Consider the following 14,460-nt stretch of genomic DNA (forward strand, 5'->3'; position numbering starts at 1 on the left):
GGATGGCACTGGATGAACCCTACTGTCCATATTCAGTCAAATCCCTCAAATCTTATGTTAATTGTATATCTGTGGCCTCTGAGATATCAGATTAATATCATTGGGTCAGGTTCTGATGATGGCTATAGGGTGATGTGGCCAAATTCCCTCAGATTTGTACATCACAAATAATGTGTTTTATTGATTATCTATTTAATTTTGTGTAGTTTGAATCCATCTTTATTATTGTCTAGGTGTAGGTATCAGCAAAGTCCTGTCCTTTTGTTGTAAAGCTCAAACTTAAGTAAATATCAGAACCACTCTCTTAATAATGTATTGTATAATGTGTGCTTATTATAGAAAGTAAAATCCTCCCTCTTTTATTGTGACTTTTGAAAATTTCACATATACAGAGAATTCAGAGTTTAGAGTAGCCAAACAGATTCATGAAATAATTACTGTGCAATACACACTCTCATCAAGGTTTTTCCTCCTGAATGTCCAGTCAAGCTGTTTTAATCTGATATTATTGGTACAAAAGAGGATCAAAGACTGATTGTTGTTTGCCTTGATAGAAATCAGTCCTGCTCTATGTTTGGACACGGTCATGCTGTAACATGGCAGCATTAACTGCCGGTCACAGTGCAGCCACGAAAAAAAAATGAAAGTGACCACAGGTTACACCACAAACAAAACATACAATAATACACCATGACATTGTCTCAAAGCTTCCAAAAGCTTGAAGATATGAGAAAAGAATGGATGTGTTTTGCAGCTGCCTCTATAATTCCCATGGTGTGTGACTGTGTGTGTTTGCTCCAGTGAGTCGGTCTGGCCAGAAGGGGGAAATATGAGACCGAGCCTTTAAAAGCATCACACTGATTTGCATACACTAATGAAACGGGCTATAATTGGTCGCAATTGATTTTTTTTTTCCTGCTTTGATTGAGCTACAATTGAGTCTGAAGTTCTTCAAGTGGAGAACTGATTGATTTGTGGTTAAATTCCAGTTTATTTAGTTTTGAAAATAATTATGTAGTCATGCAGTGATTGGACGGGCAGAGGAGGATTGCTGACCTCCTCCTCCACTCCATCACTTTTTTTGCTCTGGAATTTGTTATGAAGGGAATCATTTCTGCCATCATCTACAATATGTCCAAATGCCCAAACAATTCATTGTGCTTTACTGAGTGAAAAAGTGGAGTAACATGAAAAATGTCCTTCGGCGAGGTACATGAAGGTGTGAAATTGCAGACTACTCTTTGCCCTCAGCCCTGTGCCTCAAAAGGTATTTCTTTTTTTATTGACAGTGTAGCTGAATTTCACCTTGATGGCGCCTCCTGCTCATGGCCCAGCATTCTCAGCATCTTCCTCCACCTTGATTGCTTTTGTTTCCAGGTCACCTCCTATCTATTGCTGCAACTTTTCCAATTTCTCTGGGCTTGTTGTATGAAGACACACAGCATCGCCTTCTCTCTCTGGAAACGCACAAAGGCCCCGCAGAGAGACAACACAAAAGAAACACATTCAAATCTTCTCACTGTCATGCTTAGTGGGCAACGGAGATCCTGTCATCTCCGATAGAGAAACGCCCCCCCAATGTAAGTTCATCAAATGAATAATCAAATAAATGTCTTGGTTCATTAATATGAAATTATCTCAGCAAGAAGATTAATTGCATTAAACTTATGAAAGTGTGTTTTGTATGAATCTAAGCTGGGGAAATGATGGATGATGAGAAAGCCATGATGAATGGAGAAAGCAGCGGAACTAAATTGAAAGTGTACTCATCCGTTCTCCCCTCACAACTAATGATAAATTGAGCATGTCACGTCGAACAATACATGTTCAGGTTTAAACATCATCTCCTCCACACAGCAGTAATGTTGGCCGTCAGGTACATTGTTCTGATAGGACTCCACTGCACAGGTAAGAGGGGGGTCCCGAAAGAGAAGAGGCCAATAATTAACCCTGATCTGCATTCAGCTTTTAGTGTCAGCTGATAAATGTTTGTCATTGGTGATATCTTTTAATACATGAGAATTTTACTGGAAACATCCGATTCAGAAGAAATCACAGATTAAGTCATAGAAAATCTGATAAAAATAACATAAAAACAGAAGAAATGACTCTTAAGTCTGTAAACATACACTATATGTTTTTAATTAATACAACAATTCCATGACTTGTGAGAAGCAGATTCATGTTACCAATATTTATGATTTGATTAGTTAAAAATATTGCTACTACCATTGTTTGCAGACTGTTAATTCAATTAATTTTATCCATGATAGTGCCTAAGATCATGCACAATGACCACTTATCAGCAGTGATCACATTCAGTCGAGTGCCAAACTTTGGTTCTCTAATGGAAATTAAACCATTTCCACCAAGCTCTGGTAGAAATCTTGTAAGAATCTGAACTCAAGCTGATTCCAAAATATTTCCTGATAATATTAAATATCAGTCATAATCACACAATGCAACAACTGGCTGGAGTAGAAATGAAATGAATGATATCATTGTTAACAGACTAAAATACGTTGTATGGATTATAATACAAAAGGGTAAAATAAGAGAAAATAAAAGAAGGTAAAAGCACATTTTGATGCATTTATGTGTTTTCTTTTTAATTTTGTATAAGGTAGAAAAAGTGAATAAAGTTAATTCAAGAGACATTACTTAGTTTAGTAAAAGTATTAATGCGATCATAATTGCAGAGGTTGTTTGAGTAAAGAGTGGTGAAGATTGCAGAGTAAAGTGCCATTATACTCAGAGGCATGTACTTAGCATGTACTACATTAAAAAAAAGATCTATATTTCATTGAGTCAAACTATAACTCTATTAAATGGAAAAATTTGCAAAGAAAAAAAAGCAATTTATGGTGGTGAAAATAGTCAGATTGTGTCTGTATTTGGTGCATTATATATTTCTATCCTTTTATTGGTGGAGTTATGTGTGTGTTTCCCTAAAAAGTTGCCTCCATCCATCTTTCATCCTCTGGGCATCCTGGATTTCCATGACGCACTGTAATTATCTCTATTGTATCCTCAAATGACTTGAAAATGATTATTTCCTTTCACTTCAATTGTTTTTCCAAATAACTAAGGGAGACAGCTATAAGGATTGATTGCCAGGATTTTTTCTTTTTTTTTTTTTTTTTTTGCTTTGCCTTGTTTAGAAAAAAACAAAATAACTGACAGGCAGCCAAAGTTACAGATGATCAAATTCCTATTAAGATTGCATCTGGCCTGGCTCCAGCTGACAGCCTATATTGTAAATGATATTGCCATCTGTGAGATTACAAAAGTTGGAGAATGAAGACGAGGATCTCTCTCAATCTCTACTCATCCCATGAATTATTCTAGTTATGTCATACTTCAAATACGGTATGAACTGTCCTATAGGTAACTGTTAATACTGACATTTACGCAAAGTTACAAGTAATTTAATACTGTATTATATTTGGTATTTAATTAAACTTTCTACATATTTGATTTGAGAAGAATGTGCTTCAAATGACAGTTCTTATCATTTCAGTGTTTTCAGATGGATTGACAATTCACTACTTTACTCTGTATGCGTTCAGCTCATGTTTCATCAACACTAAAACCAAAAATTTATTTCAGTTCATTCACTTACAGCTTCATTCATTCTTCTCTGACTCTGATGTGCACTTGTGGTTGAATATATCATTCACACTTTTTCCTCTTGAACAGTCCTCATCTCCTTCATTTTCAATGAAACTTCAGCTTTAGTCTTAACAGTTGAAATTGACAACTTGTTCAACTGTATCCAGGCTTTTTCTAATACTTAACCCTCACATTTGTTTGCAGTTTTCAGCCTTCTTTCTTAGGAAATGCACATTTTCTACTTACCAGTTGAAGAAAACCTATATAACAATATGTCTAATCTAATTTCACAACTTCTGCCTCATCGCTCATTTTAAGCTCGAACTGTTATTTATACTTGAATTATTCTTCAGCTTTAGTGTTCCTGATGTTTAAACTGAAACTGCAGTTTGTTCTGCCTCTTAATTTGACACAACTATTCTCAGTAATTCATCTATTTCAGATACTTTTTGCTTTTTAAAGAGAATTGTCATTAACTATATTTTTTACCTTACATTTGTATTCTTTTCTATAGTAACAGAAGATAAATAAGTGTATTGGAAGCAGCTTCATTGCTGTTTAGTGCATTTATCAGCTCCACCATTAATATACTGTATGGATATGCAATTGCTTTTGCAAACAACATTATCATGGATCAATGTTGGCTTTGTGGTTACTTTGCAACTACAGTGACATATTGTGTGTTGTTTTCTCAGTATTAAGTTTATTCTGCACTGAACTGTGTAATATCTTATCATAGAGGCAACTTTCAAATAAAATTACGTTTCTTGATTTTATTCCAAGTTCATATTTGGCAAGTCCATGTTGAACGTCATCCATCATGGCGTTCTCTGATCATCATCTCCAGGGAAAGCGGTTCATCTCTTCTCTTCCACCAACCAAAGCAAAAGCAACGGCGGCAAACCCACTTCTCCAATTTCATTCTCAGCAGCTAAGCAGGAAAAAAAATTCAGTTCATCGGAGCAGCACGCTTTGCAACTTCTAGGCAAAATGAATACTTTTTAATTTCTCTGCCTGGGATGGCCCCAGGCCCCAGGACAATGTTGATGGATGATGTTTTAATGCTGCTGAATGTTATTTTTACTGAACAGGGAAAACTATAAATTTTTACTTCATTGGCAATGATTGTGCCCTATGCATAAAAGTGCGGCGGCGTTGCCCATGAATAATAGCCTCTCGCAGCAGATGTTACTTTGCAGAAACCAATTCCTCGGATAAGATTTGCAGAAGATTAATTGTCTACAGCTGTTTCATGGCCCGGTGCAATCTTAATACATTTATGATAAGTTTAAAAGCTCACTAGAGGCAACGGAGCCTCCCGTGTGAGGCTGCCGAGAGAAAGGGATGCTTTATTCTTACATCTGGATTCATATCCTCTGTCAGATTCATCATTAGCCTTTATGGAAGACGACTAAGAGGCCAGCCGTCATTACCGCACAAGACACAACAGTGTCTTCCTCCTCTTTCTTTATCCTCTCTTTCCGGCTCATCATGCCCATATTTTCATTTCTCCCATTTTTGAGTGACTGAATTATTCAGATTTGTGCAAATGAGTTGTTTTCATTTTTCTCCCCTGAAAGTGGAAATTGAAAGTGACCTAGCGTGACCCCCATCTATTACTCAAGCTAAATTGCAGTGAATGTGCAGTCTGGATCATTCTAATGGTACAGGCCAACTGCTCGGCTTTGTTAACCGAGGAGCTCTGACCCTGCCCATACACAGCATCTGTACTAGTTTGAAAGAATCAACGTGTTATGACTCACACTCCAGCTTTTATAAAGCCCTATTTAAATATTCTTGACAGAACAAAAGCAATCATGTTCACATCACAGCGCTGGGTCAGGGGGCCGCAGCTCAACAGGCCAGTTGTTTAAGGTGAGTTTTTGAAGCACCATTTCATGTTTAAAAGTTCCTGACACTGACGGAGAGGACATAAATTGTCTTAGGTTTTCATTTGCTGAGCATTTAACCCGCTGCAGCTCTTCCCTCTGGCTCATTGTGTGCTTTTCATCCCAGCTCGGCTCATTTAATGGCACTGCAAAGCTTTCTCTCAGGAGCGATACACCTGCTGCTGGATTGTCCACATCCATTATTTATTATGGGAATCATTTTGGCGATTGAAAGAATCAGAGGAAACACTGCGACCTGCTACTTACATTATCCCTGCTAATAAGCCATCACCAATTACATATGTTTCTGCTGCAAAATTAACCACCTTCCAGAATATGTTTCATGCTAATTTGAAAATAACACACAGTGTCAGTTAAAGGGAGAACGTAGCATAGCAGCAGACAACATCTTCAACTGAATCTATTTGCATTTGATTCTATAGTGTAAAAGCAGCTGGTCTATATTTCATTTCACAATAACAACTGAAATTTTACTGTGCATGTTTTTTTTATTTAACACGAGGGTTGACTTTTTTCTTACTTGTAGAAGCAGCATTCAAACCATGCACCTATAATGTTGATAAAACACAAATATTAGTTGTTTTTGGATTTCTTTTATGCTGTCACTGCTCTCACTTTAACATTAACTTTATATTACACTTGAAAAGTATAAGTTTGCATGTTAGGGCTCTTGTTGTCTCCGAAGCTGTCTATTTTGTACCAGATTTCAAAGTTATGTAAGGTCAGTTGTTATGTTACCGTATGAATTCCCACAAAGCAGTTCACCTATAGTGCCCCAAGGTAATGTAGAGAAAGTTCAAATTTGAGTAAGGAGTCAATGCTCAACAAAACATAAAGCATCTACTGATCTAAAATGTGTAGTAACTTTGGAACCACTAATCCTATCAACGTGTTTAAATAACTCAAGTAAAATGCAGTTTCTCTGCTTTTCAGCAGCATTAGATTTGTCTTATTTGGACGTTCAGAAACTCTGCATCGAACATGGAAAGATTATCATTTTCTGAAAAATGGATTCACCAGTAAAATCCATGAAGTATGACAAATGGCAGTGGTTGTAGACCCATTAACGTTTTATATATATATATTTATATATATATATATATATATATATATATATATATATATATATATATATATATGTATATATATATGTACATGTACACACACACACACACACACACACACACACATATATATATATATATGTGTGTGTGTGTGTGTGTGTGTACATATATATATGTATATATATATTTATTTATTTATTTATTTATTTATTTATTTATTTATTTTTTCAGCTTTTATGAACATCTATATGGTCAGTAAATTAAATATAGGAAAATATCTGCTTCCCCCCCAAAAAAAATGTAAAATGCAAAGTATAATTTTATACCAAATGGTGATGAAGGACCTAGGAAAGGTTAAATGTAGAGAGAATTCATTTAGATGCCCCCACATAAATAGCTTGAGGTGTTTAAGGGTTAAAACAAACAACCACTAGTAGGTGATTATCAGTGTAAGGATATGAAGTGATATTACAACATATTGTAAATATCTCTTATTGCAAAAATTACAAAAAATTCTGTTCAACTTTAAGACCATAAAATGATAATGTGACTAAGGCCCACTTACAGACAGTAGATTTTTATACATTTGCTTAAGTATTCAATATTAGGAAATGTTGAGTGTTAGGATTTCATACATTTTAAACACATACAGGGTTGATAACAAAATATATGTGTGTTTGTATCTGCTGGTTGTCTGTAATCATAAACGGGCCACCACTTTTCCTTATAAACACAGCAGTATGCATTTTTCTTCCAGACCACACAGCAAAGAAGACAGAATTTGCAGGAGATTGAAGTGTCGATATCCTGATCGTTGAGCTCCTCACACCCAGTGGTGCTGTATAACAGAGCTTTGCATTGGCTGACAGGTATTGGCCATAAATAATCCAGGCTAACCACCATCAGCACGGCCTTTACCTCATTCCTATGACACCTCAGACATTGAACATGACATAATATGCTGTAATAAAACAAAACCTTCAGTTCATAAATTTGCATGATTTATGTGGAGGGTATAGAATGAATTTAGAGTCATAAATATGCAACAACATAAAAGCATTTCAGCTGCATAATTTTAATTTATTCTCATGTGATAGTGGGACTTAATTACTGATTGCTTCCTGTTTCTCTCTCCTCTCTGTGCTCATTAAGAAATGTGTGTTAATGAACTAAGCCTTGCACAGCTTCCTTTAATTCTGTTTTTTTTTTTTTTTTTTCTTGAAATTTACAGTAAATAGGGTGGAAAAAGTGCTTTGAATATACATTTAACTCTTGTATTAAGAGGCTGACTTAAATAGAGGCTGAATTTAAGCAGGGAGGTTAAAAATATTTCCTACTTGGGTGTAAATCTTCACCTCCAGCAGCAGCAGAAGGGCTTTAATAGTAGGATTATAATGGGGACATTCAGTCCACTCACATCATCATTCCACTCTGCCTTCTCTTTCTCCTTACACACCTTCCCAGCTTTTGTACAAACAGATACCTGTCACGTATGAAGAATAGGATTGCTCCTTAACAAATGCCTCATTCTTGGCAGATTATTTACTTTTAATGGGCGAGGGGGATGAGAAAAGCACTTAATATGTGCTCACACGAGGCGTGATGTATGGGGTCATCGTAACACCGGTGGCATCGCCCTGGGTTGCTCCTTTGAAATAAATCTATCAGAGGCTATGGGGCTTTGCTTGGAGCTTTACTACAGTATATGGTAGTGCAGAAATGTGCTCTACCTTATAGTTGACATCCCCGAGGACTTGACTGTTTTGCTTCTTTTACCATTTAAGGGCCTCTCGTGACAGCTTTGGTGGATGAAATATGCTGCCTCTTTTGGTGTAGCACATCCCTGACAAGACATATATGGAGGAGGCCACGAGGATTTAAATGGTGCCATTTATTTGCCATTTGGTGTTATTAATATTCATGATCAATCATCTGCAATGAGGCACCATAGAGCCAACAGTGCTGTGTTTTATGATGGTTATTAATGGCAACCTAAGCGCTTATAATGACACGCCTTACTTCTTCCACTCATCCAGCTCTGAACTCTTAATGATCAAAAGTATTAATTCCCACAGTATTCCATTATTAATATCCTGGATGGAGATAAAAAGTAATATTAATGTAAGGCCAACATAAAGACAGAGTCATTATTTAAGTCCTGCCATCATTTGTCTTATTTAAATACCAAACCGATAAGGCTTTATTTTAATTTAAATAAAGACATTAATTTCTTTAATGCTGAGTAATCAAAGCAATATTTAGTGATATAACTGAAAAGCTTGTTAGATCGGTCATAAATCTTTGAAGAATTACCGGTTATGGATCACCCTTGATTACATTCTTATTATCTGTCTTTACTTCCCTTGAAAGAAAAAAAAAGAGTAACAGAGAAAAGAAAACTGACCCCATTCCCTTAAGTGTCTTTAAGCCGCTATATGTATTATGTCACATGAAGTGTAATTTGTCTGAGCTGCAGGGAAAGTCTGTTAAGTTCTGCGTTCATTACAACGCATCCAAACATTTGTTTCTGTTGGTTTCTACATTTTACTGTTCTAAACTTTACTTTGTGCAGACTTATCTTCAAAGAGTTGACCTTTATTACTGAACTGATGACAAAAAAATATCAATTTGTCCCTTCTATATTCTAGTCACTGAAAACATGAAATTTTGTGGTTAAAAGTGAAGTGATACCTGTGTTTCTTTGGCTGACTGCTCTCCTCTGTGTTGTGAGGTTGCAATAAACAGGGTTTCATCAGGAGACGGAGGCAGCAGCACTTGTTGACAGAGAAGGGTTGGGGGGGGGGGGTCTCACTAGATTATGCAGCGGGGGCCGTGCACTCGGAAAATGAGAAGAGATGCCTCAGCCAACACACATCCAGCCACCTTCCGATCATCCTTTTAATAACCTGTAATATTATGGCAGGAGATTTCTGCTCGGCTGAACCTGATTGATGGGCTCTCCGATGAGACATTACAAGTGCAAGGTAGATTGACCAAACAACTAAACATACAAATTATTAAAAAAGGAGGGGTTACCCTCTGCACCCTGGGAGGAAAGTGAATAACCTTTAGTTAAGATGATACCATTTTCCAAGTGCAATTTATAGTCTATTGACTGGAGAAACTGTCTTTTCAGATATGCGGAAATTGTCCTACATTGCAGATGAGATCTGTTGCTTGACACCGGATTTGGGGGCCAGGGCGAGAGCAAATATCACATTAGCTGCCCGGGAGCTGGGGAGATGATATCAGACTGTGTTTTAGCTCTGGACAAACATAACCACATATCATCCAATCTCCCAAACACAACCTCATTCAGCTGACCACACAAATACACACTCTGTCTGTCACACACATGCAGAAAAACAACCACTTCTTCACAGTCAGACAACCCCACTGATTAGAAGAAGAAATCACGCTTTTTGTAAGAGCCACTTTGAGTTTACACTCAAGTGGCGTTTCTCATTACCTCGCAGCCTGGGGATGTTTTGACAGGGAGGGATCCTTCACTTGCCACTCAAGTCTATCAATGTCAGCAACAGGGCTCAGTCTCACACCCATATATTTGGATTAAACAGTCACAGTCATTATAGCGAATGTTATTGACCTTTTAAGATACAACTTTAATAGCTTTTCTCTCCCCTCGCCATCTGTCTCCATGTGAAACATGAAGGGCTGCTGCGCTTATGAAGTCCCCCTCAGGGTTTGCCTGGAATTGGAATCAAATACTTTAGATCCCTTCTTCCTCATAGGTAATGCTGCAGGCTTTGTAGCAGAGAAAGGAGAAATTAAAGGAAAAGCACACAATGAGAATGAGGAGCAGGCGATCAGGATTACGAGACAGGACACTCATTTTCCAGTGGCCAGTCAAGCTAGACAAAGCCAAAGAGCGGGACTAAGACCACACCGGTGATTTAAGCTGTAGCACGATTTCTCCTCTGATGAGGGAGGTATAGTATGTTAGTCTGTACAGCCAAGTAAGTAAGTGAATAAAAAAGAAAGCAGAGCAAAGAAAGACATGCTTTAAATGGTAAAATGTTTTTTTCATAATTCCTGATTTCAGCCACAATTTTACAGCTGCATCACTGTTGGCTGCTCAATTAAAATGGTGAACAGGGAATATAATATACAATATACTAAACAGGGACTGGGAAGAAATCCCACCATTGGATGTGGCATCAAACTCACATGACAGTCAGTCTATTTAGCAGCATGTGTAATACTTTAGGTTACTTAAAATGCAAGACTAGTAACTGGCCTTGCAGTTATTTCTATTTATTTATTTATTTATTTATTTATTCAGAATTATTACATGATTACATTGTTCATGTAACAGACAGAGCAGGCTAAATTTGGTGGCAGTTGTTCAACTTTTGTCAGGGGAAATGTGACTGGTTAACAGCATGTCTTGTCATATTAAAAAATGATAATTACAAGTGGGAAAAAATGATTCCTACTTGTAATTCCCTGTAATGAAATTAATGATTCACCTTCCACTTTTGCAAGAAGTGTCAACAAGTCTGTGAAATTGATCTTGTGATTACAAGAAGTTACATCTGAAAAATTCAATTAAAACTGCACAATTCTTCATTAAGATGGGGCTTATTTGGTTTAAGTTGATGCTACTGATATGTGTTTATGAAGTTTCCATGTTCTTTGAGTTCTGGCAAAGGCATAAGAATTGATGGGAAAAATAAATAGAAATAAAAAATATACATATATTAACTATGAAAATGGGTGATAGAATAAAAACATTAAATGTTTATAATAAGGACAAATTAAGATAAGTTTTTCAGTCACGTTTTTTTTTAAATTATATATTTGTTGTTTTCCTGCTGTTTATTTTGTTTGATACTGTGAAGTTCCAGCGCAGTAAAGTCGAACTGAAGAAAACATGTTAAGCGATGTTCTTGTTTTGGTGTGTTCTGGATGAGTGTTTGTAACAGGGGTGTGAGGTTAATATCCTGCCCTGTCTGAACTTCTATTTATCATCTCAGGTGCATTTAAGTGCTACAATATATGATGGACGATGACTCATATGTATTGACAATGGCCATTTGTAAATCACAGCACAATACAGGGTCACAGCAGCTGCATCTTATTTAGACGTTGGCATCCCATAATCTGTTCTCTCACTTTATATAAGAGGAAGATAATGTGATATAACTTTTCTAAACTCGTAACCTTTTATCGCGGGCCCCTTTGCTCTTTCACCTGTCCAAATCACTCTTATTGTTTTTCTGCGCCGTGCTCGTACCTGCCCTGCCACAGCCATGTCCTGTTATTCACTGTCTCCAGCCATCAGCTTTTTCCAATCTCACCATCAGGGAAGTCACAGCTCTTTGTACAAGTGCCTTCAGTAATTGAATTTGCTGCAGAAATAGCGGCCTGGAAAATTTCATTTTCGCTCCCGGCATGTGTGTGTGTGTGTGTGTGTGTGTGTGTGTGTGTGTCTTTATGTGTGTGTGTACTGGATGCACAAGCAGGCTCACCCCCCCTTCCAAACTTATCTAGTCTCTCTTCCATTTCCTAGTCTCGATCATTCCCCACGCACACCCACTCCATTTTTGACTCTGCACCAACAGACTCTGTCCCTCTTCATCCCATCCCACCTCCCCTGCTTTCAACCCCTCTGTCCTCTCAACTGTCCCCTGGACCCGATACTCCATCTGCCTCTCATCCCTGCTTACCCCTCTCTCCCGGCACATACACATCTGCCAGTCCTCCTCTCCAAAACCCTAACCACTGGTAATCTTTGTCAGTAGAGAAGAGGAGGGAGGGAGGGGCACTTGAGGGCTTGTCACTGTGGCAATTTTCTTCTAAATACCTTCCACAAATAATGGTTTTCAGAATGAGCATTAACAGGGTTGATTACACGAAATGGCCCTTTTAATTTACAGCGGGATTCTATTGATCACAGGAGTGCAGATTAAAGCGTTCAATGAAGCCAGTGATGAGGTATTAACCAGCTCAAGCCCCCCAGGGGCCTGAGGGGATCGGGAGGCTGGGCCAGGGCTCTGCCTGTGTACAGTTATTCCCCCTGTAATGAAGTGCCTCTATGCAGCAGCATGGAGCACAGGCAGGAAAAATAGATTGAAGATGATGAGCTCTTCAAAGTCATTTCTTGCTCTCTCATTCCACCTCATGCCCGGTATCTCCTGGCCCATCGTCCCCGTTCCCTAAAATGCCACGGATTTACTTAGCTGGCCTGGGCCGATGCAATTTTTATGACCTTATTGCTTTTTTACCATGGTAATAGTTTTGAATCAATTTATCAATCTGCAGGAACCATCAGGCATGTTGCCCTCAAAGATCAAGTCCAGGTCATTCCATCATTGCACTCAGGTGCACTGAGATGGAAAGATAGGAGGGGGAGAAAGTGGCTCGGCCCCACGTAGCCCATCACTGGCATCGCACATATGAGAATCCTGCTCAAACAGCTTAGCAAACATGCTCTTACCAGTTTAACCTCTCATCCAAAACCCCCACAATCTTGCTGTCTTTAAAATCAGAGAAGGTGAGAGAGCGCTGAGATTTCTTATTATCTATTGCCTCGCAATGGAGACTTGGATAACAGAATAGAGAGAAAGATAGTGAGAGGCACAGCCAGAATAAGAGCCTCTCCAATTTCACAAGTGTGTGTGCCAAAAGAGCAGTACTCTTAATCCTGCTCTGGCATTATGTGCTCTGCTAATCAAATGCTATTGGTTTAAATAAATTCCCATAAATCTAGAGAAATGAGCACCCAAGTTTGTTTTATATTTTCTAGATTGATTTCGTGTTTAACTCATTTTCAAATCAATAACAAATTGAAAAGGACAATTTATTCTTGGGATTAATACGTTTAACTGAGCGTTACTGCCTTACTGTCCTTTGTTTGGCTTCGGCAAATGTCAATTAATGTTCCATATCCTCAGTGTGATCGGGCCTGAGAGCTTTCATTCAATTAGGCTGAATTATCTGAGGCACTGTCTACTGTACACCACATAATGCTAACCCAGTAATGTGATAATGGCAATATAGCTTTGTTTCACATAGCTGCACAGCTCCCGGGAGATGGCAGGATGTGAAATATTCCAGATGAAGTTTTATAGGACTGAACATGCTGAGAAAAATATGGATTTTCAGTTTTTCTTTATAATACTGCAAGTGCAAAAAATTCAATGTAAACATAATATAACCTTAAAGTCTTTATAGTGTGATTGATTAAGTATAGATAATCAGACTTTTATCGTTTATTTTAAGAACATGATTTAAAAAATACAATTGTGCATTTAGGCACAAGTGTAAATATTCAGTTGAAACAATGATCAACTGCTCTTTTATTTGCAATTCCACAAAAAAAAAATATTTTTAGCAGTGCTTTATTCCATGTTAACAGATGTTGAAACACACAGCAGTAAAGGTTTATAACTGTCAAACTGTGGGATTCTTACAATAAATGCATATATTTGTGCATATTTCTGCCCACTTTTAATATTCTACATATAATAATAATAAAAAGGATTATAAGCTAGATTGTACCTCTTGTACTTGACCAACTACTCTTTTATTTACAATTTCACAAAAAAAAATATCTTAAGCAGTGCTTTATTCCATGTTTACAAATGTTGAAACATGCAAAAGTAAAGGTTTATATCTGTCAAACTGTGGGATTCTTGACAGAAATGTGTACAATAAATGTATATATTTGTGCATATTTCTGCCCACTTTTAATATTCTAAATATAATAATTAAAAAAAAAAAAAAAGGATTATAAACTAGATTGTACCTCCTGTTCTTACTATATTTTGGCTTTACTTTTCCAGAGTGAGGGTTGCAGAATCGTAGCATTCTTTGAAATGTATTACAATGCAATTATCAAGACTTCACAA

The sequence above is a fragment of the Sphaeramia orbicularis genome, chromosome 12, assembly GCF_902148855.1.
Source record: "Sphaeramia orbicularis chromosome 12, fSphaOr1.1, whole genome shotgun sequence".
Classification (NCBI taxonomy): Eukaryota; Metazoa; Chordata; class Actinopteri; order Kurtiformes; family Apogonidae; genus Sphaeramia; species Sphaeramia orbicularis.